This window comes from Mauremys mutica, chromosome 13 (assembly GCF_020497125.1).
Source record: "Mauremys mutica isolate MM-2020 ecotype Southern chromosome 13, ASM2049712v1, whole genome shotgun sequence".
In the NCBI taxonomy this organism is placed as follows: Eukaryota; Metazoa; Chordata; order Testudines; family Geoemydidae; genus Mauremys; species Mauremys mutica.
The window spans coordinates 33175199-33198697 of record NC_059084.1 but is presented as its reverse complement, the minus strand read 5'-3'; the positions used below and the strand labels follow the sequence as shown (position 1 = coordinate 33198697).

Here is a 23499-nt window from a genome sequence, read left to right as displayed (position 1 = left end):
TGACTCATATTTAGCTTGTGGTCCATTATAACCCCTAGATCCCTTTCCACCGTACTCCTTCCTAGACAGTCTCTTCCCATTCTGTATGTGTGAAACTGATTGTTCCTTCCTAAGTGGAGCACTTTGCACTTGTCTTTATTAAACTTCATCCTGTTGACCTCAGACCATTTCTCCAATTTGTCCAGATCATTTTGAATGATGACCCTGTCCTCCAAAGCAGTTGCAATCCCTCCCAGTTTGGTATCATCTGCAAACTTAATAAGCGTACTTTCTATGCCAATATCTAAGTCATTGATGAAGATATTGAACAGAGCCGGTCCCAAAACAGACCCCTGCGGAACCCCACTCATTATACCTTTCCAGCAGGATTGGGAACCATTAATAACTACTTTCTGAGTACAGTTATCCAGCCAGTTATGTACCCACTTTATAGTAGCCCCATCTAAGTTGTATTTGCCTAGTTTATCGATCAGAATATCATGTGAGACCGTATCAAATGCCTTACTAAAGTCTAGGTATACCACATCCACCACTTCTCCCTTTTCCACAAGACTCGTTATCCTATCAAAGAAAGCTATCAGATTAGTTTGACATGATTTGTTCTTTACAAATCCATGCTGGCTATTCCCTATCACCTTACCATCTCCAAGTGTTTGCAGATGATTTCCTTAATTACTTGCTCCATTATCTTCCCTGGCATGGAAGTTAAACTAACTGGTCTGTAGTTTCCTGGGTTGTTTTTATTTCCTTTTTTGTAGATGGGCACTATGTTTGCCCTTTTCCAGTCTTCTGGAATCTCTCCTGTCTCCCATGATTTTCCAAAGATAATAGCTAGAGACTCAGGTACCTCCTCTATTAGCTCCTTGAGTATTCTAGGATGCATTTTGTCAGGCCCTGGTGACTTGCAGGCATCTAACTTTTCTAAGAGATTTTTAACTTGTTCTTTTTTTATTTTCTCTTCTAAACCTGCCCCCTTCCCATAAGCATTCACTCTGTTAGGCATTCCTTCAGACTTCTCGGTGAAGACCAAAACAAAGAAGTCATTAAGCATCTCTGCCGTTTCCAAGTTTCCTGTTACTGTTTCTCCCTCCTCACTGAGCAGTGGGCCTACCCTGTCCTTGGTCTTCCTCTTGCTGCTAATGTATTGATAAAAAGTCTTCTTGTTTCCCTTTATTCCCATAGCTAGTTTGAGCTCATTTTGTGCCTTTGCCTTTCTAATCTTGCCCCTGCATTCCTGTGCTGTTTGCCTATATTCATCCTTTGTAATTTGTCATAGTTTCCATTTTTTATATGACTCCTTTTTATTTTTTAGATCATGCAAGATCTCATGATTAAGCCAAGGTGGCATACCTATGTCACAGGTGGGGAAACAAGCAGAGGATTTTTTCCAATACCTGTTTGCTAGTAAAAACAACGAGGAGTCTTGTGGCACCTTAAAGACTAACAAATTTATTACAGCATAAGCTTTTGTGGGCTATGACCCACTTCTTCAGATGCATGGAGTGAAAATTACAGTAGGCAGACATAAATATACAGCACAGGAAAAGATGGAAGTTGCCTTACTAAGTGTGTGGGGGGGGGGGGGGGCGGGTCAATGATGGGTGGATGTGTCCCATTCCCAACAGTTGACAAGAAGGTGTGAATGTCAACAGAGTAACAATGTAAGGATGCCAATTCCATCAGGGTGGATGTCCCATACTCAACAGTTGATGGGAGATTACTTCTCGTAGTGACCCAGCCATTCCTAGTCTTTATTCAGGCCTAATTTGATGGTGTCAAGTTTGCAAATGAATTCCAGTTCTGCATTTTCTCGTTGAAAAGTCTGTTTTTGAAGTTTTTTTGTTGAAGAATAGCCACTTTTAAGTCTGAAACTGAGAGTCCAGGGAGGTTAAAATGCTCTCCCACTGTTTGTCTATAAGGTGCCACAGGACTCTTTGCCACTTTTTTTTTGAATGTTATAATTCTTCATATTTACTTTGTGTACATTTATTCTTTTGCATAGAGACTGTCCATTTTGGCCAATGTATGCGGCAGAGGGGCACTGCTGGCAAATGATGGCATATATCACATTAGTGGATGTGTAAGTGAACAAGCCCCTTATGGTGTGGCTGATGTGGTTAGGTCCTGTGATGGTGTCACTTGAGTAGATATGTGGACAGAGTTGGCAATGGTGTTTGTTGCAGGGGATGGTTCCTGGGCTGGTGTTTCTGGTGTGTGGTTGCTGGTGAGTATTTGTCTGAGGTTGAGGGGCTGTCTGTAAGCAAGAACTGGTCTGCCTCCCAAGGTTTGTGAGAGCAAACCTTCCAGGATAGGTTGTAGATCCTTGATGATGTGTTGGCAGGGGCGGCTCTAGGTTTGCCATCCTAAGTATGACAGGCAGGCTGCCTTCGGCGGCTTGCCTGCGGGAGGTCCCCGGTCCCACGGATTCGGCGGCACGCCTGTGGGAGGTCCGCCAAAGCCGTGGGACCAGCGGACTCTCCACAGGCATGCTGCCAAAGGCAACCTGCCTGCTGCCCTCGTGGCGACCGGGAGAGCGCCTCCCGTGGCTTGCCGCCGCAGACACACCCTTGGCATGCTGGTGTCTGGAGCCGCCCCTGTGAGTTGGAGAGGCTTCTATTTGCTAGTAGGTGTGTGTGTGTGATAGAGGCTTTAGGGAATGTACCGCAATTTCACTGCCTCACCCTATTTGCGTTGCTATTTCAGTAGCCTGATCCCTATGTCCAAGCATACAAATGCATAAGTACATAAGTACATAAAATCACATGTTCTGTGCTAAATATATAAACAGTCACCCCCAATCCTCCTGACTTAAGATGATAATGTGTGAAGTAACACTTGACATTAAAATGAAGACATTGGTTTTTACTGGTGACTATTCCTTGCCTGGGGTAATAAAAACTTTCAGGGAAGCTCCAAATTATTAATAAATTGCTTATAAACTACCTTTCAAACTGAACTTGTTCTCAACTGTAAGCAGAGTCAGGATGAGCTCTACCCTGACATCTGATGGTGAATTATGGCGAGTGTGGAAAAGAATTTCAGGAGCTGATCTCGTTTGCATAGGCACACCCACCCCGCCTAGCATAGCCCACGGCAGCCTAAAACGGTCACTTTGATAGCTGTGGGATCCTCAATTTCTCTGTTATTGAGGCAGGAGGAATAAAGTGTTGTTACCCTGATTATGTAAATGAGGGACTATGGACCTGTTTTATGACAGGATCTCACCATTAACTAAGTAGCACTCGCTAGACAAGGGACATGGGTGCCAAAACCCAGTGAATTGAGAGAGGCTGGGGATTGGTGTGTGTTTGATGGTATGGGTCCTTTTTGAGGGCCTAGAACACCAATTGCACCTTCTTCTTCTTTCTGCTTTCTCCTCCACTGTTGAAGAGCAGAGCTAATTTTGATTCCTTTAGGAGTCCATCTAGAGGCTGCTGAGTTGAACTCAGTTTGGGCCAATGGTGTACCAGCACTGGGGCTCCCTTACTATGAGATGAAATTGCTAAAAGAGTTAAACTAGTGCTGTGTTAACTAGTTGGGGAGCCTGATGATCTATTGCTAAGTGGCTGGTAGAGCGGAGTAGTTTGCAGCACTGTTGGAGTTGCCCACAGAACAGCGAGCAGAGTGGAATGGTTTGCAGGGACGGCTGGAGCGGCTCACGGGTTGGCTGGAGGAGTGGCACAGCTGGTGGAGTGGGGCTGGTTGTGATGAAGGCTGCAGCAGAACTCCACGGAGAGGTGGGGCAGTCGGCCCTGGCCCACGTAAGGTGGCCCTTAACACCCTGTGTGCCCCCCCCCATTTCCACCCAGGCTGGGGGGGTAAAACTCTGCAGATAAACTTTTGAACTCTGGGGCGGCACTGACCAGGGACAGAGACTTTTGGGTTGTTGGACTTTGGGGTGATTGGACTTAAGACCCTAAGGGGAAAAGGACACTCTCAAAACTTGCTTGGTGGGTCTTTTGCTCATGGTTTATGTTATGAATCCTGTTTGTGGTGTTTCCCCAATATGATGCCACATTGTTTCCCTCCTTTATTAAAAGGATTTTGCTACACTCAGACTCTGTGCTTGCGAGAGGGGAAGTATTGCCTCCTAGAGGCGTCCGGGGGGGTGTGGTATGTAATTGTCCCAGGTCACTGGGTGGGGGATCAAGCCGGTTTTGCATTGTGTTATTGAAACAGAACCCCTGGATACTGAACCCGGCCCTTGTTGCTGCCAGCTCAGAGGGGCAGAAGGGTTACACAAGCAATAACCAAAGCTCTTTAATATTTATACATTTCAAACAATTATCCTATATTTAAATGGCAGCCAATGTGGGGCTTAAGATATTAATTGAAAAGCTTGGCTAAAAATGGTGTAACTATAAAGTATTTTTCTCTAAGACAAGGTTAAACCTTTTTAATCTGGGAAGATAACTGAAGCTGGTCATGTCAGTGCTATGGTACAGTTCATTTACCCTGAAGAACAGGATTGTTTTCATATTATTATGACTATCAAACTTTCCAGGTCTAACAGTTAAACAGGGTATGCATCTTCCCTGGAGGAAGATTGGTTCCCAGGAGAGTGACCTGCCTGTAATCAGAGATTCTCAGTCCTCTTTTGGCTCCTCTTACATGTTGGTGGGTTGGAGTCACTGGTCACCATTTTCTCCTTCTCTGTACTTGATCTTGGCTTCCTTCTGACAACATGAGCCTCTTAGCCAGGGACAACCTGCTCTGGGGATAAAAAGAAGGGAGAGGGGTAATAGTTTCCTTTGAGCAGTGACTGTTTCAGGTGCTGTTTTTCACAGTATGGGTACATCCAACTGACTGGATGGGGGAGTGCCGTGGATGCGGGTATCAGAGAGATCCCTTCAGAGAAACATGCATGAGCTCCTGCCATTGCAGTCTCTGGCCATAACTTCTCCTTTTGTGGTTTGTGTTCTGCCACAGGAAGATCTGAGACGAGATTTGAAAAATAGAGACTAGGTAAGTCCACCCTGTTTGGGATAGATGGCTCCAGGAAACAGTGGTCCAGATGGGAGCAGAGCAGTTGCTGGCATCTCTGAGATAAGTGTCCACCTAGAGCTTTAAGTCTAGTCCTCCTGACTGGAGACAGGTCCCTCGTGTGTTAAGTGGGACAGGGTTACCAAGAAAAGATTTTTGACTACCTATGTGTGCTGGGGACAGCGGAACATAACTGCTTGCAGGATGGGGAAGTTAGTACCCCATTACATTAGGGTGTAATGTGTTCTCCCCAGAAGAAGGTAGGATCTCTGTGGGTGATTAGAGGGAGTTAGCTCCTATCTTCTTGTCTCCTGTGTGTTCTAAAGTGTCACTAACTTTGTCGTCTTGAGTTGTGTTTCTGCAACGCAAAACTGATGGAGGATGAGCACAGCTCCACCCTGAGGTGGAGAGTGAGACCAGCTTGGCCTTTAGATGGTCTCCCATAGTATTCTTGCCAGCAAGTTAAAGTAGTATGGATTGGATGAATGGACTATAAGGTGGATAGAAAGCCGGCTAGATTGTCGGGCTCAACAGGTAGTGATCAACGACTCGATGTCTAGTTGGCAGCTGGTATTAAGGGGTTGGTCCTGGGGACAGTTTTGTTCAACATCTTCATTAATGATCTGTATGATGGGATGGATTGCACCCTCAGCAAGTTCGTGGATGACATTAAGCTGGGGGGAGAGGTAGATATGCTGGAGAGTAGGGATAGGGTCCAAAGTGACCTAGACAAATTGGAGGATTGAGCCCAAAGAAATCTGATGAGGTTCAACAAGGACAAGTGCAGAGTCCTGCACTTAAGACAGAAGAATCCCATGCACTGCTACAGGCTGGGGACCGACTGGCTAAGCGGCAGTTCTGCCAAAAAGGACCTGGGGATTACAGTGGACGAGAATTGTGTGCCCTTGTTGCCAAGAAGGTGTTGCCAGATTTGCCCATTACTTTGGGATATGCTTATTTATTCAGGTTACTCTTCTGGGAGGGGGGCCGGGGTGTTCTGTAATTCTGTCGATGTGCTGCTTGTGTCACTTGTGTTTTTATATGGAGCTCTTCTTCTCCCTTCTGCAAGGCCCCTCCCAATGGAGCTATTCTGCAGGACCTGGGTTCCCTAGGGCTGGGTTCCTCCTGCCCCAGAACCGGATGAACACACACACGTACATTAAGAGAGCAAGTCTGAACAGATCGGGTCAATCAGCACTGTCAAACTGACCCCTTATATGTCTTTGGACTCACTGGGCTGGAGGAAGCAGTACTTTCAAGCTGCCTCTCCATATATGCCCCTGGGCTCCTTCCAAGAGCTCAGTTCGACTCCAGCCTTTGTCACTCAGGTATCTTTATTTGGATATAGCAATGATATGCTGGGTTGATCAGACTCAAATGCAGGGCATGGACGCAGGATACATCACAGATCCATATTTACACAGAAACTCTCTCCCTTTTATATACATTTACACATCTCATTGCATTTACTAGACATTACATCACACATTTTTTGATTGGCTCGGTTTCTCTGTAGGAACCATGTACAGCATGCACTGCTCTTTACTTAATCTTTATATTCCTGACTTATCTTGTCCATTTTTATCTTGTTCTTAGTAAATGGTTCCCTGGGCATTCCCTCTCTTCTCTTAGCTAGCTCAGACAGACAGTCTGTCTCTTAGCTAACTGACCCATTTTCTTATCTTAACACAAATGATCCATTTACCTCCCTAATCCTGTCTCCCAAGAAATGAGGCCTTCCCCATGTTCAATTATTCATGTCAGGCCAGGCCTATCTACACTCCACTGCTTCTACTTTTCTTGTTTATATTAGCATTCATTTCATTTGCATCATATAGCACTGGAATGGGTTACCTAGGGAGGTGGTGGAATCTCCTTCCTTAGAGGTTTTTAAGGTCAGGCTTGACAAAGCCCTGGCTGGGATGATTTAGTTGGGAATTGGTCCTGCTTTGAGCAGGGAGTTGGACTAGATGACCTCCTGAGGTCCCTTCCAACCCTGATATTCTATGATTCTATGACTGGGTCAAGCAGCACTTTCAAGCTGTTACCCTTATGTGTCCCAGATTCAGCATGTCCCTATCCCCACTCTCACATCACAATTGTACTAGCAATAACCTACTTGATGAGCAAACCCCACAGTATTTTGGGCACTGCAGGGATCTTTAGTTTAGGTAAAAGAAGTGTGGCTGTAGAGTGAATGGGGGAAGCTAAAAACACAAAAGAGTAAAGTTCAGCAACCAACTTAACCATAAAAGTTATTTATTGAATAATAGTGATAACTACACAAGGAGGCTAAACCAACATAACATACATTATGTTAGGTTAATACCTAAGGTAGAAAGGAAAACAGAGAGAGAGAGGGAGAAAGAGAAGAGGATCTTACCACTCCCTGAAGCTTGAACTGGTCGGGGTTCCTAGGTGATGGTGGTAGCTCAGGATCCTGAGGGTATGAGACACGCAGAGTCCCCAGCACAATCAGTTAGGAGAATATGGAGTCCTAGTGGAACTGATGCATAGTTTGGATCTAAGCATCAGAACCCTGACTAGACGGTGAGTAGGGATTTTTGTAGAGAAAATACAATGGTTCAAGGGAGAACACTAGATTTGTTTATGGGTAAACTGATGACAAGGGTTTTCTTTAGGCTAGACAATAGGAGCTGATCACTCTTGGCTATGGGTGGTGTTTTCTTCCAGGGAGCTCACAATGCAACTAGGCTGCTTTAGTATTTTGGATATCAATCAAGGATTCATTACTAGAATTGATCTGATAAGTGCTGAGCTGGGCGTGTGCAGGCATAGGTTCATTAGCATCTGGAGCAGAGATTCCCATGATGCAGTGCTTCCCTGCTTTTTCTGGTCCCAGAGTTCAGTGCAGTTCTCTGTTCTCCATTCTGTATGCAAATTGAGATGTCTCCCTGTCCCATCTTTCATGCAGATGAGGCTAGGGGAGTTGTCTCTGTTCTTTTTTCTGTATGCTAATGGAGATGTCTTAATCTTGTCACCCTTGTCAGGAGGGGTCTAGGTGTGTCTTCCAACGCTCTTCACTGCTCTCTGCAAGTTTTTTCCTCTGATGGGTTTTGGTTTAAGCAGAGGCTGGGTGGGGGATGTCTTTCATGAATCAGGCTGGATACTGCACCCTGATTCCCTAAGAACACAGAGCTGACTGGTATCAAAGGCTAATGGCATATTGGGCTGCATTAGTGGGAGCATTGCCAGCAGATCGAGGGAAGTGATTATTCCCCTCTATTCGGCATTGGTGAGGCCACATCTGGAGTATTGCGTCCAGTTTTGGGTCCCCCCACTACAGAAAGGATGTGGACGAACTGGAGAGAGTCCAGCGGAGGGCAATGAAAATGATCAGGGGGCTGGGGCACATGACTTATGAGGAGAGGCTGAGGGAACTGGGCTTATTTAGTCTACAGAAAAGAAAGCAGCCTTCAACTACCTGAAGGGGGGTTCCAAAGAGGATGGAGCTAGGCAGTTCTCATTGGTGGCAGATGACAGAACAAGGAGCAATGGTCTCAAATTGCAGTGTGGGAGGTCCAGGTTGGATATTAGGAAAAACTATTTCACTCAGAGGGTGGTGAAGCACTGGAATGGGTTACTTAGGGAGGTGGTGGAATCTCCATCCTTAGAGGTTTTTAAGGCTCGGCCTGACAAACCCTGGCTGGGATGCTTTAGCTGGAGTTGGTCCTGCTTTGAGCAGAGGGTTGGATTAGATGACTTCCTGAGGTCTCTTCCAACCCTAATCTTCTATGATTTTTATGATCACACTGGGACCACATGTTCAGCTGATTGTCCACCATGACCCAGAAATCTTTTTCAGAGTCACTGCTTCCCAGGATAGTGTCACCTATCCTGTAAGTATGGCCTACATTTTTTGTTTCTAGATGTATATATTTGCATTTAGCTGTACTAAGAGGCATATTGTTTGCTTGCACCCAGTTAACCAAGCAATCCAGATCACTCTGAATCAGTTACCTGTCATTTTGATTATTATTTATCACTTCCCTAGTTTTTGTGTCACCTGCAAACTTTATCAGTAATAATTTTATATGTTCTTCCAGGTCATTGATAAAAATGTTAAATATTTTAGGGCCAAGAACAGACCCAGGCAGTAGCCCACTGGAAACATGCCTGCCCAATGATGATTCCCCATTTACAGTTACATTTTCAGACCGATCAGTTAGCCAGCTTTTTTTATCCATTTAATGTGTGCCATTTTAATTTTCTATCATTCTATTTTCAATCAAATGTTGTGCAGTACCGAGGCAAACACCTTACAGAAGTCTATTACATCAACCCTGTAACCTTTATCAACCAAACTTGTAATCTCATCAATAAAAGATAAAGTTAGTTTGACAGGATCTATTTTCCATAAAAGCCCATGTTGATTTACATTAATTACAATACCCTCCTTTAATTCTTTATTAACTAAGTCCTGTATCAGACGCTTCATTATTTTGCCTGGGATTGATATCAAACTGACAGGCCTATAATTATGCAGGTCATCCATTTTATCCTTTTAAAAATTGGCACAAATTAGCTTTCTTCCAGTCTTCTGGAACTTTCCCAGTGCTCCAAGACTTATTGAAAATCAACGTTAATGGTCCAGCAAGCTCCTCTGCCAGTTCTCTTAAAACTCTTGGATGCAAGTTATCTGGACCTGTTTTTGTTTTTTTAAGTCTAACTTTAGTAGCTTCTGTTTAACATCTTCCAGAGATACTACTGGAATGGAAAGAGTGTTATTATCACCACATGATGAGACTATATCATCTGTTTTTTCCACAAATAGAGAACAGAAATATGTATTGAACTCTTCTGCCTTTTCTACACTAGTAATTCTACCATTTCCATCTAGTAATAGACCAACATCATTGTCAGGACTATTTTGTTCCTAATACGTTTAAAAATTCCTTCTTCTTGTCCTTAACTCTGCTGACTATAGATTTCTTCTTGTGTTTGTGACATATAGAGGCCCATTGGTGGTTCAGTACTCTGTCGTTGGGCCTGACAAACTCACTGTACCTAACACACTATTGTCATAAACTATATCTAAAAGGTGTCATGTAGGTATCATATACAAACTTGTAACACGCTAGTCCTGAAAATCAATGTGTGATGTACAATAGAACCTCAGAGTTACTAACATCTCAGAAATGGAGGTTGTTCGTAACACTGAACAAAACATTATGGTGGTTCTTTCAAAAGTTTGCAACTGAACATTGACCTAATACAGCTCTGAAATTTTACTATGCAGAAGAAAAATGCTGCTTTTAACTATCTTAATTTAAATGAAACAAGCACATAAACAGTTTCCTTACTGTGTCAAATCTTTTATTTAAACTTTCTCTTTATTTTTTTAATAGTTTACATCTAACACAGTACTGTACTGTATTTGATTTTTTTTTTGTCTCTGCTGCTGCCTGATTGCATACTTCTGGTTCCAATGAGGTGCCTGGTTGACCAATCAGTTCGTAACTCTGATGTTCATAACTCTGAGGTTCTACTGTATGTATGGTAAGCCCACAGAGGACTATGTAGATATGTGCTGCAAATGTGTTCTTAAAATGTGTGTGGCAAGCAGTGCCTAAGCCATGTTTGTTCCAGACAAAGGATTGTGGTTCCACCTGCTTGGATGTGTCTCCAATGTAAATTAGGAAGGGTGTGGCCCAAACCAAAGAAAAGTACATTTACATGCAATGTAAACGAAGCCATCAGGAGAGCAAGCAGGGAAAGAGGAATACTTACCAATCTCAATGAGGGAATGGACCCCCAGCAAGTCTTCTTGCCTCTTGAAGCAGGATCAATGAACTCTGGGATGACATTATCACATCTACATCCCACCAGTCAAGAGAAGCTTGGTCTGGGCTTGTTTTCAATGAATACATTTCAAAGGGTTACTGGGCTATCAACAGGGTGTTTGAACCTCAAAGGAACCTCAACTGATGGTATACAACATCACTGTATTATAAAATCGTATTGAGTAAGGACTTTTATGAAAGCCTGTGACACGCTGGTGAGTGAGATCATTGTGAAATGTCTGCATTAACATTACATGAGGAATTATGGAGACTCACTGATATTATCCTTTAAAGTCTGTGACCAAACAGAGGGAGAAACAGGTTTTCTCCTAGACTGGAGGGATGGCAGCTATCTGTAGCTGAGGCCTGATCTGACATGAGTAATTAACACATGGAGAGAGGCATCACTTCTTGGAAGATAGAATTAGGGAGGTAAACAGATCATTAGGCTGAAAACAGAACATGTGTCCAACATAGATCAGTAAATAGGTCAGTAGGCTAAAAAGACAGAATGCCTGATCCAGCTAAGAAAAGAGGCAGAACACCCACAGAATCATTTACTATGAACTAGATACCAATGGACAAGTGTAGCAGGGTGGTTACCCGCTCCTGCCCTTTTGGGGCTTTAAAACAGCCCTGGGAAGGGGCTTTAGGCTGGGCTGATTGGGGAAGTGGCTGCAGCTGGGGCCATACCCCAAACTGAGCCACAGGACCTTATAAGAAGGCCAGGGAAGCCAGAAGCCAAGACAGTCTCTCTCTCCATTCAGAGGGAGGTGGGCCTGGCTGCAGGGTGCTAGACCAGGTACCTGAGTGGAGCAGGTCTGGGGAAAGGCAAAGGAGCTGGGGAGCCCCAGCCTGGAAAGCCCCAGGCTGCGGCCTAGCATTGGGCTAACAGGTACTGGGGGTTGCAGAGGCAGCCCAGGGGTAGGCCAAAGCAGCAGGTCCAAACCCTCCTTGCCAGTGATGAGTAGGCTGGCACTGCAGTCTGCCCCAGGATGTGGGGCTAGATGATGACTGGCAGTAGCCATACACTGAGGCAAGGTGGGGATAGAGGGTGGGGGTTCCCTGGGGAGGGGAGACCCTGAGAGAAGGGGTTACCGCCGGGGGGCAGCATCCCATGTAAAAGGGCACCAGGGTCCAGGGAGGGACTCGGGGCCAGGGAACAGGTGGATCACTGGCCTGCAGAGGGCGCTCTGTGTGGGCAACCAAGCTAATTCCCCAGGATCACCAGTAGGAGGCGCCGCAGGGGTGAGTCCGACCGTTTACAACAAGATAAATTATGAATGTAGAGATGAGGTAAAGAATAGCTCAAGCATGGACAGTATAGTTCCAATGTATATTAAGCATTATGAATCAAAACAATGGAAGCCCCATTTACATATGAATCAGCAGGGGAATAGGAAGTCAACAGGAAGTGAAGAACAGCAGGAAGCCTTCCTATCTCTTGTAACAGGGTCAATGAACTTTGGGAGATCTAAACAGAAAGCTACTTTAGTATTCATCACTTAGGGATTAAAGGTTCCAGAGCTCTTGAAATCACAGAACATCGAATCCTTCAACCAAGAGGGTTGAAGTCCCTTGGAACTGAGTTTAGGTGAGAAATCTGCTTAGGCAAAGGTTGTAACTTACTGCAATTGTTCAGTCTTAGACGTGTATTTTTACTTTTGTTTACTTGTAACAATTACTATTGTTGTTCCTTATACTTGGTATCAGTTAATCCTGTGTCTTTTTGTTAAATAAACTTGTTTTACGTTTACCATTAACCAGTACAGTGCTGTGATTGACATAATAGTATTTGTCAAATAGCAGTTAAATTAATGAGCTGCAATGTATTGTCTCTTTAAAGAAGCAACAAACTTTGGTAAGTGAGAGGGCTGGACGCTGCAGGGACCTGGTGTGATGCACTGTCCTCAAAGTAGAACCCTGTAACCACCATATTCATTACTGGTATGTGGTTATGACATTTCATACAAAGCATGCCGTGCAAGGTATCAAACTTATTGTTCTGTCATAATATATATTATCACTGTATATGGAATGATGATATTCTGCTATATGGTTGTAATTGAAATTGTTGTTTGTCCAGGAGACACCCATAGCTAGCTTTCCAGTGGCAACGAAGGAAGTGACCCACACTCAAACAGGCATTAAGCAACCATCATGAGCCATTGACCATCAGGGGAATTGTAAACAAGAGATTTACAATTCTGAGAGACAGTAGTGCAAGCACTACACAACGAGGATTGCTCAACTCTATGACTCAGTTGCACAAGCACCATACAATGGAGACTGCTCAACTCTGTGACTCAACAAGGCCTACCAGGACACGTCTGGGCCAGTATCTTCCCTGGGACATGAATTGAGAGTATAAAATAAGGGACAGTGTCATCATGAGATCACCTCTTTCCTCTCCACCTACTCTGAAGGCAACAAGAGCGCTGGGAAGATAAAGACTTTGAACTGAGGACACTGGTCCCAGGCTGAGAAGGAAATTCAGCATGTGTATTGTGATAGACCCAGGCCAGTTAGGACCAGCAGAGGAGTAGAAGGGAGATCTACTGGCCACTGGAAAAGCAGTTTTCTGTTCCCTGAGTGAGCAGGGGCTGCTCCAGGCTAATAAGAACACCTGACTCCAATTAACCTGCTAAGAGTCAGGTGAGGCTGTTAAGCACCTGACTCTAATTAAGGTCCCTCTGATACTATAAAAGGGCTCACTCCAGTCAGGCCAAAGGGAGCCAGAGGAGAGGAAGCACATGTGAGGAACTGGGAGCAACAGGCACAAGGAGCTGAGAGGGAGAGGGTGTGCTGCTGGAGGACTGAGGAGTACAAGTGTTATCAGACACCAGGAGGAAGGTCCTGTGGTGAGGATAAAAAAGGTGTTTGGAGGAGGCCATGGGGAAGTAGCCCAGGGAGTTGTAGTTGTCATCCAGCTTTTACACGAGGCTCTATAGACAGCTGCAATCCACAGGGCCCCGGGGCTGGAACCCGGAGTAGAGGGTGGGCCTGGATTCCCCCCAAATCTCCCATCTCCTGATCAGACACAGGAGGAGTTGACCCAGACTGTGGGGAAGATCACTGAGGTGAGCAAATCTGCTAATAAGCACAGGACCCACCAAGGTAGAGGAGAAACTTTGGGCTTGGCTACACTTACAAGTTGCAGCGCTGGTGGAGGGTTTCCAGCGCTGCAATTACACCCCGTCCACACTTGCAGGGCACAACCAGCGCTGCAACTCCCTGGTTGCAGCGCTGGCTGAAAACCCATCCCGGCAGGGGTATAAGGAGTGCAGCGCTGGTGATCCAGCGCTGCTCAGCAGGTGTGGACACTCACCAGCGCTTTAAGTGTCCTCCAGGGAATAAGGAGTTATCCCAGAATTCCTGTTCAGCCACTCTGCTCATCAGTTTGCACTCTACTGCTCTTGCCTCAGGTGACCAGCCCTTTAAATCTTCTTCCTGTTTGCTGCAGCCAGGTGTGGAGTGCAATCAGTTAATCTTTCCAGGTGACCATGCCTCCACGTGGCAAACGAGCCCCAGCATGGAGCAATGGCGAGCTGATGGACCTCATCAGTGTTTGGGGGGAGGAATCAGTGCAGGCACAGCTGCGCTCCGGCCGTAGGAATTACGATATCTTTGAGCAGATATCAAGGTCCATGCTGGATAGGGGCCATGATCGGGACGCACTACAATGCAGGGTGAAAGTTAAGGAGCTGCGGAGTGCCTATTACAAAGCCCGCGAGGGTAATCGCCGATCCGGAGCTGCCCCCACGACCTGCCGTTTTTACAGGGAGATGGACGAGATACTTGGGGGTGACCCCACTGCCAATCCCAGGACAACGATGGACACTTCTGAGCAGGCTGGGGGACAGGAGGAGGAGGCGGAGGCGGCGGCGGGGGGGTGTGTGAGTAAACCACGAGTGAAGCTACTGGGATGGGGGAAGACACCCCAGAGTGGGCATGCAGCCAGGAGCTCTTCTCAAGCCAGGAGGAAAGTACCCAATCGCAGCAGCCAGCAGTTGCAGAAGGACAAGCAGAGGAGCGGGTTAACGGTAAGCGGCTTTTATTTTCTGGGTGGAAATGTTTCTGGAGAGGAAGGGGGGTTATGGCTGCATGCATGCCAGCCTCTAGATGTGGAATAGCCCGTTGATGTGGTCTATCACGTCGCGGTAATCTGCTTCAGTTATCTCAGCAAAAGTTTCAGCCAGAGCGTGGGCAATATGCCTGCGCAGGTTTATAGGGAGAGCCACTGTGTTTCTTGTCCCAGTCACGCTGACGCGTCCGCGCCACTGTTCCGCGAGTGGGGGGGGGTCATTTCTGAACACAGGCAAGCCGCGTAGGGTCCCGGGCGGAATCCACATTGCTGTAAAAGAGCCTCCCGCTGTCCCCTAGTGACTCGCAGCAGGGAGATATCCTGCAGGATTAACTCCTGTGAAAAATGTTGGGAGACTCTTTTTAGTGAAGAGATAGGTAGATAGTGAAGATCACCCCTGCAGCTGCATCTTCACTCAACCCCTCTATCACTCCAGATTACCCGAAGCAACCAGCTCCCCTCTATCAATCAAGCCCCACTTCTCCCTGTATAAGCACCCCTCACTCACCATTTCGTGGCTTCTGTCGTGTTATGCGTGTGGGAAAAGAATGTTAAAGTGCGAACTCCCTCAGTGTAACAATTCATGTCTGGAGATAGTGGATACAATGCTGCCCCTGTTAAATGTTTCATTTCTGGGTTTCTACAGTGACCTTGACTCCTGGAGTGGGCAGATGTTCCACAGCACAGAGGCTACAAAATTTGAGAAAAAATCCCCGAAAGAGCAAAGAGGACATGCTGAAGACTGTTCTTCATCACTCTGCTGCAGAGAGAAAGGAACTGAAGGAGTGGCGAGAGAAGGAAAGCATGATCCGCCAGAGACATTGGCGTAGAAACGCTGTGGCAAAGAGGAAAAGCACAAACCAGCTGCTAGAGATCCTGTTGAGCCAAGCGGACTCTCTCAAGGCTATCGTAGCCATGCAGGCAGAGCAGTCCTGTGCTGCCCCACAGCCCCCCCCCCGTCCCAAAGCTTTTTTCCTTGTGCCCCAATGTCAGCTCAAACCGCCTTTCCCCAGCATTCAGTTTCTTACCACCACCAGCTGCCTCCAACACCTGTACGTTCACCAACCAGCCCTGATACCTACCACCCTTACCCTCTGCACTCAACCCCCATCACCATGCAGTATATGCACCCTGAAGTGCAGGATTCGTTAAACAGCACTCCAGACAGGACATATGCAAACTTGTGACTGTACAGTTCACCAACCCACACCCCTTCCCTCTTGTGTTCATGAAATGTTGTGTCTGTCTGTCTGTCAAGGAATTTTTTTTCTTTACAATAAAACAATTCTTGGCTTTGAAAACAGTCTTTATTATAGCAGATAGTGAAAGATACCTTAGCCCAGTAAAGAAAGAGGCACTGCAAATCATTTTAGGGATAATAGAATAACAGTGTAAACAGTGCAATTCACTCCCATGCAAGGCAGCAAACATTACTGTTGGCTTTCAGCCTCAAATTCTTCCCTCAAGGCATCCCTAATCCTTGTAGCCCTGTGCTGGGCCTCTCTATTAGCCCTGCTCTCTGGCTGTGCATATTCAGCCTCCAGGACTTGAACCTCGGTGGTCCATGCCTCACTGAATGTTTCACCCTTCCCTTCACAAATATTATGGAGGGTACAGCAAGCGGATATAAACGCGGGGATGCTGCTTTCCCCCAAGTCTAGCTTCCCATACAAGCAACGCCAGCGTGCCTTTAAACGGCGAAAAGCACACTCCACAGTCATTCGGCACCGGCTCAGCCTGTAGTTGAACCGGTCCTTGCTCCTGTCAAGCTTCCCTGTATAGGGTTTCATGAGCCAAGGCAGTAACGGGTAAGCGGGGTCTCCAAGGATCACAATGGGCATTTCGACGTCCCCTACTGTGATCTTCCTGTCTGGGAAAAAAGTCCCTGCCTGCATCTTCCTGAACAGGCCACTGTTCCGAAAGATGCGTGCATCATGCACCTTTCCAGGCCAGCCTGTGTAAATGTCAATGAAACGCCCGCGGTGATCCACAAGCGCCTGGAGAACCATAGAGAAATACCCCTTACGATTAACGTACTCTGATGCCAGGTGGGGGGGGGCCAGAATAGGAATATGCGTCCCGTCTATCGCCCCTCCACAGTTAGGGAAACCCATTTGTGCAAAGCCATCCACAATGTCCTGCACGCTCCCCAGAGTCACGGTCTTTCTTAGCAGGATGCGATTAATTGCCTTGCAAACTTGCATCAAAACGATTCCAACGGTCGACTTTCCCACTCCAAACTGGTTCCCGACCGACCGGTAGCTGTCTGGATTTGCCAGCTTCCAGATTGCAATAGCCACCCGCTTTTCTACCGTTAGGGCAGCTCTCAATCTTGTGTCCTTGCGCCGCAGAGTGGGGGCGAGCTCAGCACACAGTCCCATGAAAGTGGCTTTTCTCATACGAAAGTTCTGCAGCCACTGCTCGTCATCCCAGACTTCCATGACGATGTGATCCCACCACTCAGTGCTTGTTTCCCGAGCCCAAAAGCGGTGTTCAACGGTGCTGAGCATTTCCGTGAATGCCACAAGCACTTTAGTGTCACACGCGGCAGGAGAATCGATATCGATATCATCGTCAGACTCCTCGCTGTCACTTTGGAGCTGAAGGAATAGCTCGACTGCCAAACGTGTTGTGCTGGCGACACTCATCAGCACAGTCCTCAGCAGCTCGGGCTCCATTTCCCACAGAAATCGCGATTCACACACAGAGCAGACACTCACAATGGCGCCAAACGTTGCCAGAAAGACAGAATGCTGGGATGTGAAGCGATGCACCACGGGGCGTTGGAACAGGAAGCGGAATGACCCACACACTTCCTTCCCCTTCCCACAATACTCAGCGCCAAAACGGCGCCAAAACGGGACGAGGTGCTCTGTGGGATAGCTGCCCACAATGCACCTCTCAATACAGCGCTGGAAAGTGCTGCAAGTGTGGCCACACTGCAGCGCTGGTAGCTGTCAGTGTGGCCACACTGCAGCGCTGGCCCTACACAGCTGCATGACCAGCGCTGTAACTCCCAGCGCTGCAACTTGTAAGTGTAGCCAAGCCCCATGTCACAGTATTAAGAACTGTAACCTACCTGCAACATCCAGTGGGGTGAGAAAAGCTGTTTGATTCAAATCTTGCTTAGTCTGAAAATTTAGGATTTAGAACCCATGTTTACTTTTCTTAAATAAATATCTCTGACCTTTTATATTTACCACTTAAAATCTATCTTTCTATAGTTAATAAACTTATTCTAATGTTTTATTTTAAACCAGTGAGTTTGTCTAAAGTGCATGGGGAATCTGCTCGATAGCATATCCGCTATCCTGTGATGAAGTGGTGAACTAACTAATGAACTTGCACTGTTCAAGGGAAGGTCTTGAACAGTGTAAGATTTCTGGGGTGCAAGGCTGGGAGCTGGAGGGGATTTGCTGAAGTCTCCCTCTGCGTAGTTCATGAGTGGCTTGGAGAGCATTTATGCAACTTAGCTGGGTGTGTCTCTGCATGCTGGTGGCTGAGTGATAACAGTGCCTGTAGGAGTTTGCTGCTTGTCAGTAGCAAAGCATTCTGAGAGACAATCCAGGCTGGAGAGTTATGGGGGCACAGTGATCCCACAGTTCCAAGTTGTACCCCAGGGATCCCATCACAGATGGTTTTTTAGGGAAATTCAGGATGGAAAGTCAGTCTGAAAAAGTGTAGAGGTGTGATCTGAATGCTTGTAGGCTTGCTGTTGACATCAGGGCTGACAGACACAGCAGCATAGCATTTAAGGCACCCAGAGTTGCAGAGTAAGCACTGATTCAAACCCTTACTGGTCTGGGTTGAAACCAAAGGTGTCATTATATCCCTTTGCTTCCCTTATCAATTTTCCACAATTCCTAACTTCTGGTTTATATTCATTAGTATCAACTTCCTCTTTCTTCCATTGGTTACATACTATTCATTTATTTTTATAGCTGCCAAAAATACTTTCTTTGTCTGTTGGTCTGTGATGGGGTGTTTACCCCATACTTGCCCTGAAAGGGTTAAGGAAGACTAATTAACCCAACAGGCCGCAGCTCAGGAAAATTAGGTGGCTAAACAATCCCTGACTGAGGGCGGGGGCTCAGCCGAGGGGGAATGAGCTGGGCTAGGACTATAAAGACAGGAAATTGGAAGCAGAAGGGGGGCTGCTGGGAAAGTCTGTAGTCATTCCCTGGGAGAAGGGAGGTGTGTTTGGGCTGGCAAACCCAGGACTCCGGAAGAGGCAGTAAGGTCTAGAAGGGAGCAGACCTTGACTTCTAGCTAGAGGGTCTCTGAGCTGGAACCTGGAGTAGATGGTGGGCCCAGGTTCCCTTGCCAGCCACTGAGGGAGTCGCACTACAAGGCAGTGACTGGGAAGACTGCCTAGGACTGCTGCAGGAAGACTTTGGACCTTGGAATGGGAAAAGGCATAGAGCGACCTGGCTGGAGGGGTAAGTCACAAACAGGGCCGGCCCCAGCATGCCAAGCGCATGCTTGGGGCGGCATGCCGCGGGGGGCGCTCTGCCGGTCGCCGGGAGGGCGGCAGGCGGCTTCGGTGGACTTCCCGCAGGTGTGCCTGCGGAGGGTCCGCTGGTCCCGCGGCTCCGGTGGACCTCCCGCAGGCGTGACTGTGGATGCTCTGCCGGAGCCGCAGGACCAGCGGACCCTCCGCAGGCACGTCTGCAGGAGGTCCACCGGAGCCGCGGGATCGGCGACCGCCAGAGCCCCCCTGCGGTGTGCCGCCGTGCTTGGGGCAGCAAAATTGCTAGAGCCGCCCTTGGTCACAAAGGGGCTGCAGCAGCTCATGGAGTGAGAGAAGTGTTGCATACCCAGAGAGAGAGAGGTGGAGAGACAGTGTACAACTATGGGAAGGAGTGTTGACTTGTGAGCTATTCCCCAGAACAACCAAGAGGTACCATTCTAGTGGTGAAGTAGAACATCCTGTCAAATGGTCCTTGGAGAATCCAGTTTGAACCATGGTCTGTGAGCCTCCTTCTGGGTAAGGCTTACTGGTTGGAAGTGTTACAACCTGAGTGAATCTGCCTTACTATTCTTAGTTCCTGGAGGACTGTGGTCTCTGTCCCTCGTGGAAATATATGCAATCCCTCAACAGTACATAAACATTTGCATGCAATGAACTCCTAAAATACTTAAACTTAATTCAGTAAGGTTTGATTAGGGTATTGTCATACATTCACAGCACAGTGTGACAGATATAAAATACTCCAAAAAATCACTTTCTTCTTTTCATGAATTATGCAGTCAAGGTCAGTGGAAACTTGAATTTAATCTTGCTCTGATTTTTTTTTCTCCCCATCTGTAAAATGGAGATCATAACACCTCTGGGAGCTAAGGGGGTATTAAGATAAATTAATTGTGAAGCACTGAGATGTTAGTGATGAGCACCCTAGAAAAGCCCAACAGGGAATTCATAATTCTGTCTTCGGAGAAGAACCCTCCAATTTCTGGTGGGGAGGTTCCACAGAGCGCTGTCCTTGGTCCTCTTCTCTTCTTCCTCTAGATCTTATCCCTGGGTAATCTCATCTGCAAATACAAATTTAACTACCATCTCTATGCTGATCACTCACAAATCTCTCTCTCTCTGCTCCAGACCTGGCTCATGCAGAAGGTGAGCAGCTGCGTTCTACCCCGTGCTTCATTGTCGGCTTCCAATACAGTGAACGACAGTGATCTAGCCTGCAGGTGACAAATGTATGGATCGCTATGGCCAGGTCCTCACCCAAGAGCAAGGGATGAAGTTTCCTAGTGATCAGCAGCTTCTCCAATGTCAAACAGAAACCTGAGGTTTTGCTCCACTTATGTGAATGGGGAAGGTGATGGGGTGTACAAACCCCACCCTGGCGAAAAAAGGGTTACTGAGAGTTTGTGGGCTCCATCAGCCCTGCCCTGCTCCACCTGCAGTAGGTGTTAGGCCTCCCCTCTGGGACTGTGCCAGTGCAACCCTCTTACTCATAAGTGTACATGGGTATGTGTGCTTCCCCCTATTACTCCTCTATACCCCCTTGCCTTCCCATTTGCATTAGTGTGAAGGGGCTCTGTGACTCTTCTTGGAGCACCCAGGGCTGAGAGTCACCTTGTTGCCACCTGCTTTCAGTGGGAGGAAGTCTCACCTGTGCCAGCTAGGTGTCAGCTCCCTAACACCAACAGCCTGTCAGCCACTCAAGCACTCTCCTCTGAGCTATGCCAGCCCTGAATTTGCCCAGGCTGGCAACAGAGACACCCCAGCCCCTGAGTCCTTTCAAAACATCCTCTTGTGATATCTGCTCCTGACCACTTGATACCCACAGAAATCTCAGATCATCTCTTTCCAAAGGTGTCAAGTATTAGGGGGTAGCCGTGTTAGTCTGTATCCACAAAAACAACAAGGAGTCCAGTGGCACTTAAAGACTAACAAATTTATTTGGGCATAAGCTTTTGTGGGTAAAAAACCCACTTCTTCAGATGCATGGAGTGAAATTCTGCAGTTCTTTCTCTCCCAGGGGTTATGAAGGCAGCTTGCACAGAACATTTACAGACAAAACATACCATAAAATAACAAACAGCCCCCACACACTAGCTTACCAAGTGTAACCCATTTTCCACAGGGAGACCCGGGCAGATTCCAGTCCTTCCCACCCTCCCAGCAAGCTTTGCCATTGTGGTTAAAATCACAGACCAGTTCATGGATCACGTGAGGGTAATCTCTGAGTCAGTTCAAGCTATTTATTCTTTCTTTGTCTGCGGGGCCTCTTCAGCCTGTTCTGAACCAGCATATGCAATGCCTCTCAGGTGATACTTCCCCAGAGTTGTTTGTCTCTCCAGGGATTTTAGTTTCTGCAGGAAGCTCAGTCACCCTCCCTTCTGAGCTAGAAAACAGTCCCTAACTCACAAAGACCCATCACATTATAGATATAATAGTCTGTGATGCTCTCATGTGCTCATAGTGTCTGTCACATCTCTGTATAATATCTTTGCAGTTTCCCCACTTCCAGGGTATTGCATTTGATCACATCTCCCCAACTCAAAGGCCTGGTCCACACTGGGGGGCAGTGTCGAGGTAAGATACGCAACTTCAGCTACGGGAATACCGTAGCTGAAGTCGAAGTATCTTATCCCGACTTACCTCCCGTCCTCACCGCTCGGGATCGACGTCCGCGGCTCCCCCGTCGACTCCGCTACCGCCACTCGCTCCGGTGGAGTTCAGAGTCGACGGGGAGCGCGTTCGGGGATCAATATATCGCGTCTAGATGAGACGCGATATATCGATCCCTGCAAAATCGATCGCTACCCACCGATTCGGCGGGTAGTCTGGACGTACCCAAAGAAAAAGAAATTAACATCTTCACTGTTGGTGGGTAACAATACAAGTTTGGGAGAGGGAGGGAAACTGAGTCACATAGTTTTTTTCATAAAAATAAATCAGAGGTTTTCCAAGTTCTCCACACCCCCTCACTCACCCAGTGCAGTTAGGAGCTATGTGTACTCCCTCCCCACATGTGGTATTTCTCTCTCTCATTATACAATTACATCATTTTCTGTTTGTTCCCACCTTCCCACCCTACAGTCTAGTGGGGAGGAGTGGTTAACCTACTTTTTCTTCCTCTTACTCCCCGTTCCATTTTCTTCCCCTTTTGAGGGATGTTCCCATTACCTACCCTCTAATGGCAGACCCTGACCCGACCACAGAGGAGGCTTCTGTTCCAGCAGCTTCGTCCATGGGGGATAGGGAGGAGCGAAGGAGTGAGGTGTGCCCCTGGTTACTGTTGCTGCATCCCCTCAGCTCTGTCCCCCAGCCATCATTCCTGCAGCAGCCACCACCACTACTGTCACCTTTGCCTAAACACCGATAACAGGCAGAGGTGGGGACTCCGCTGCTGCTAACGCTACCAAACCCACCTCCAACAACAGCCTGCTGGTTGTTGGCTTCATAGCGTCCTTCTGGGGGAGTTCTGGTTAGGTTGGCACAGGCAAAGGCACGTCTTTCCCTTAGTGCAGAGGTGGTGGGTAAGTGCTTGGCTCTTCTGCCATGACTACACCCATGGGGCCAATTGGTGGAGAGATGCAGTGATAGAAGTTGGAGTGTGAGATGGGTTTGAGCAAGAGAGATGCCTGGCTGCTCGCCTGGGAATCTCTCCCTCTGCTTGGAGTGTCCGGAGAAGTGGGACAAGCTTTGGGTCCTTGATGACTGCAAGGCTCAGGGACCCTTCATCTTACTCTTTCTGGATACACCTCACAGTTCCCACTTCATCTATTTCCTGGAGAAGGAGATGTCAAAAACATCACCTGCCTCCTGGCAGAGGATGACACCTCTCACAGATCCAGGAAAGAACAAGGGCTTTCTACCTTTTCTCCCTAGACTCACCTGGTGCCAATTGTTGTGTATTTGGTTGTCATGGGTTTTGTTACTATGGCAACTGAGTTAGACTATTAAGGGATAGCTCAGCCGGTTTCAACCGGCTGGGTGAGCTCTCTGTTTCTGTAAATAAAATGGAGGTTTTGGTTAGCTGTCTGCTCTCTGGCCTCAAGTGATTGTTTCCTACACTGGCTGCCCCAAGGACTTAACACCAATGCTTTCGGGCTCCTGAGGGCTGAACTCCCTATGGTCAGAGCAGGCAACCAGGACTGGCTTGAGCTTCCTCT

The 23499-nt window shown here is 47.2% G+C and overlaps 1 long non-coding RNA gene across 1 annotated transcript; it reads right to left on the bottom strand.

Annotated features, from left to right (window-relative positions):
• Positions 1-4445: 4445 nt before the first annotated feature.
• Positions 4446-23191, bottom strand: LOC123348804. The gene is made up of 3 exons (XR_006573261.1): positions 22756-23191; positions 20448-20556; positions 4446-4713 (listed from the first exon to the last, which is right to left on the bottom strand). It is a non-coding gene; the product is annotated as an uncharacterized LOC123348804 (long non-coding RNA).
• Positions 23192-23499: the final 308 nt, after the last annotated feature.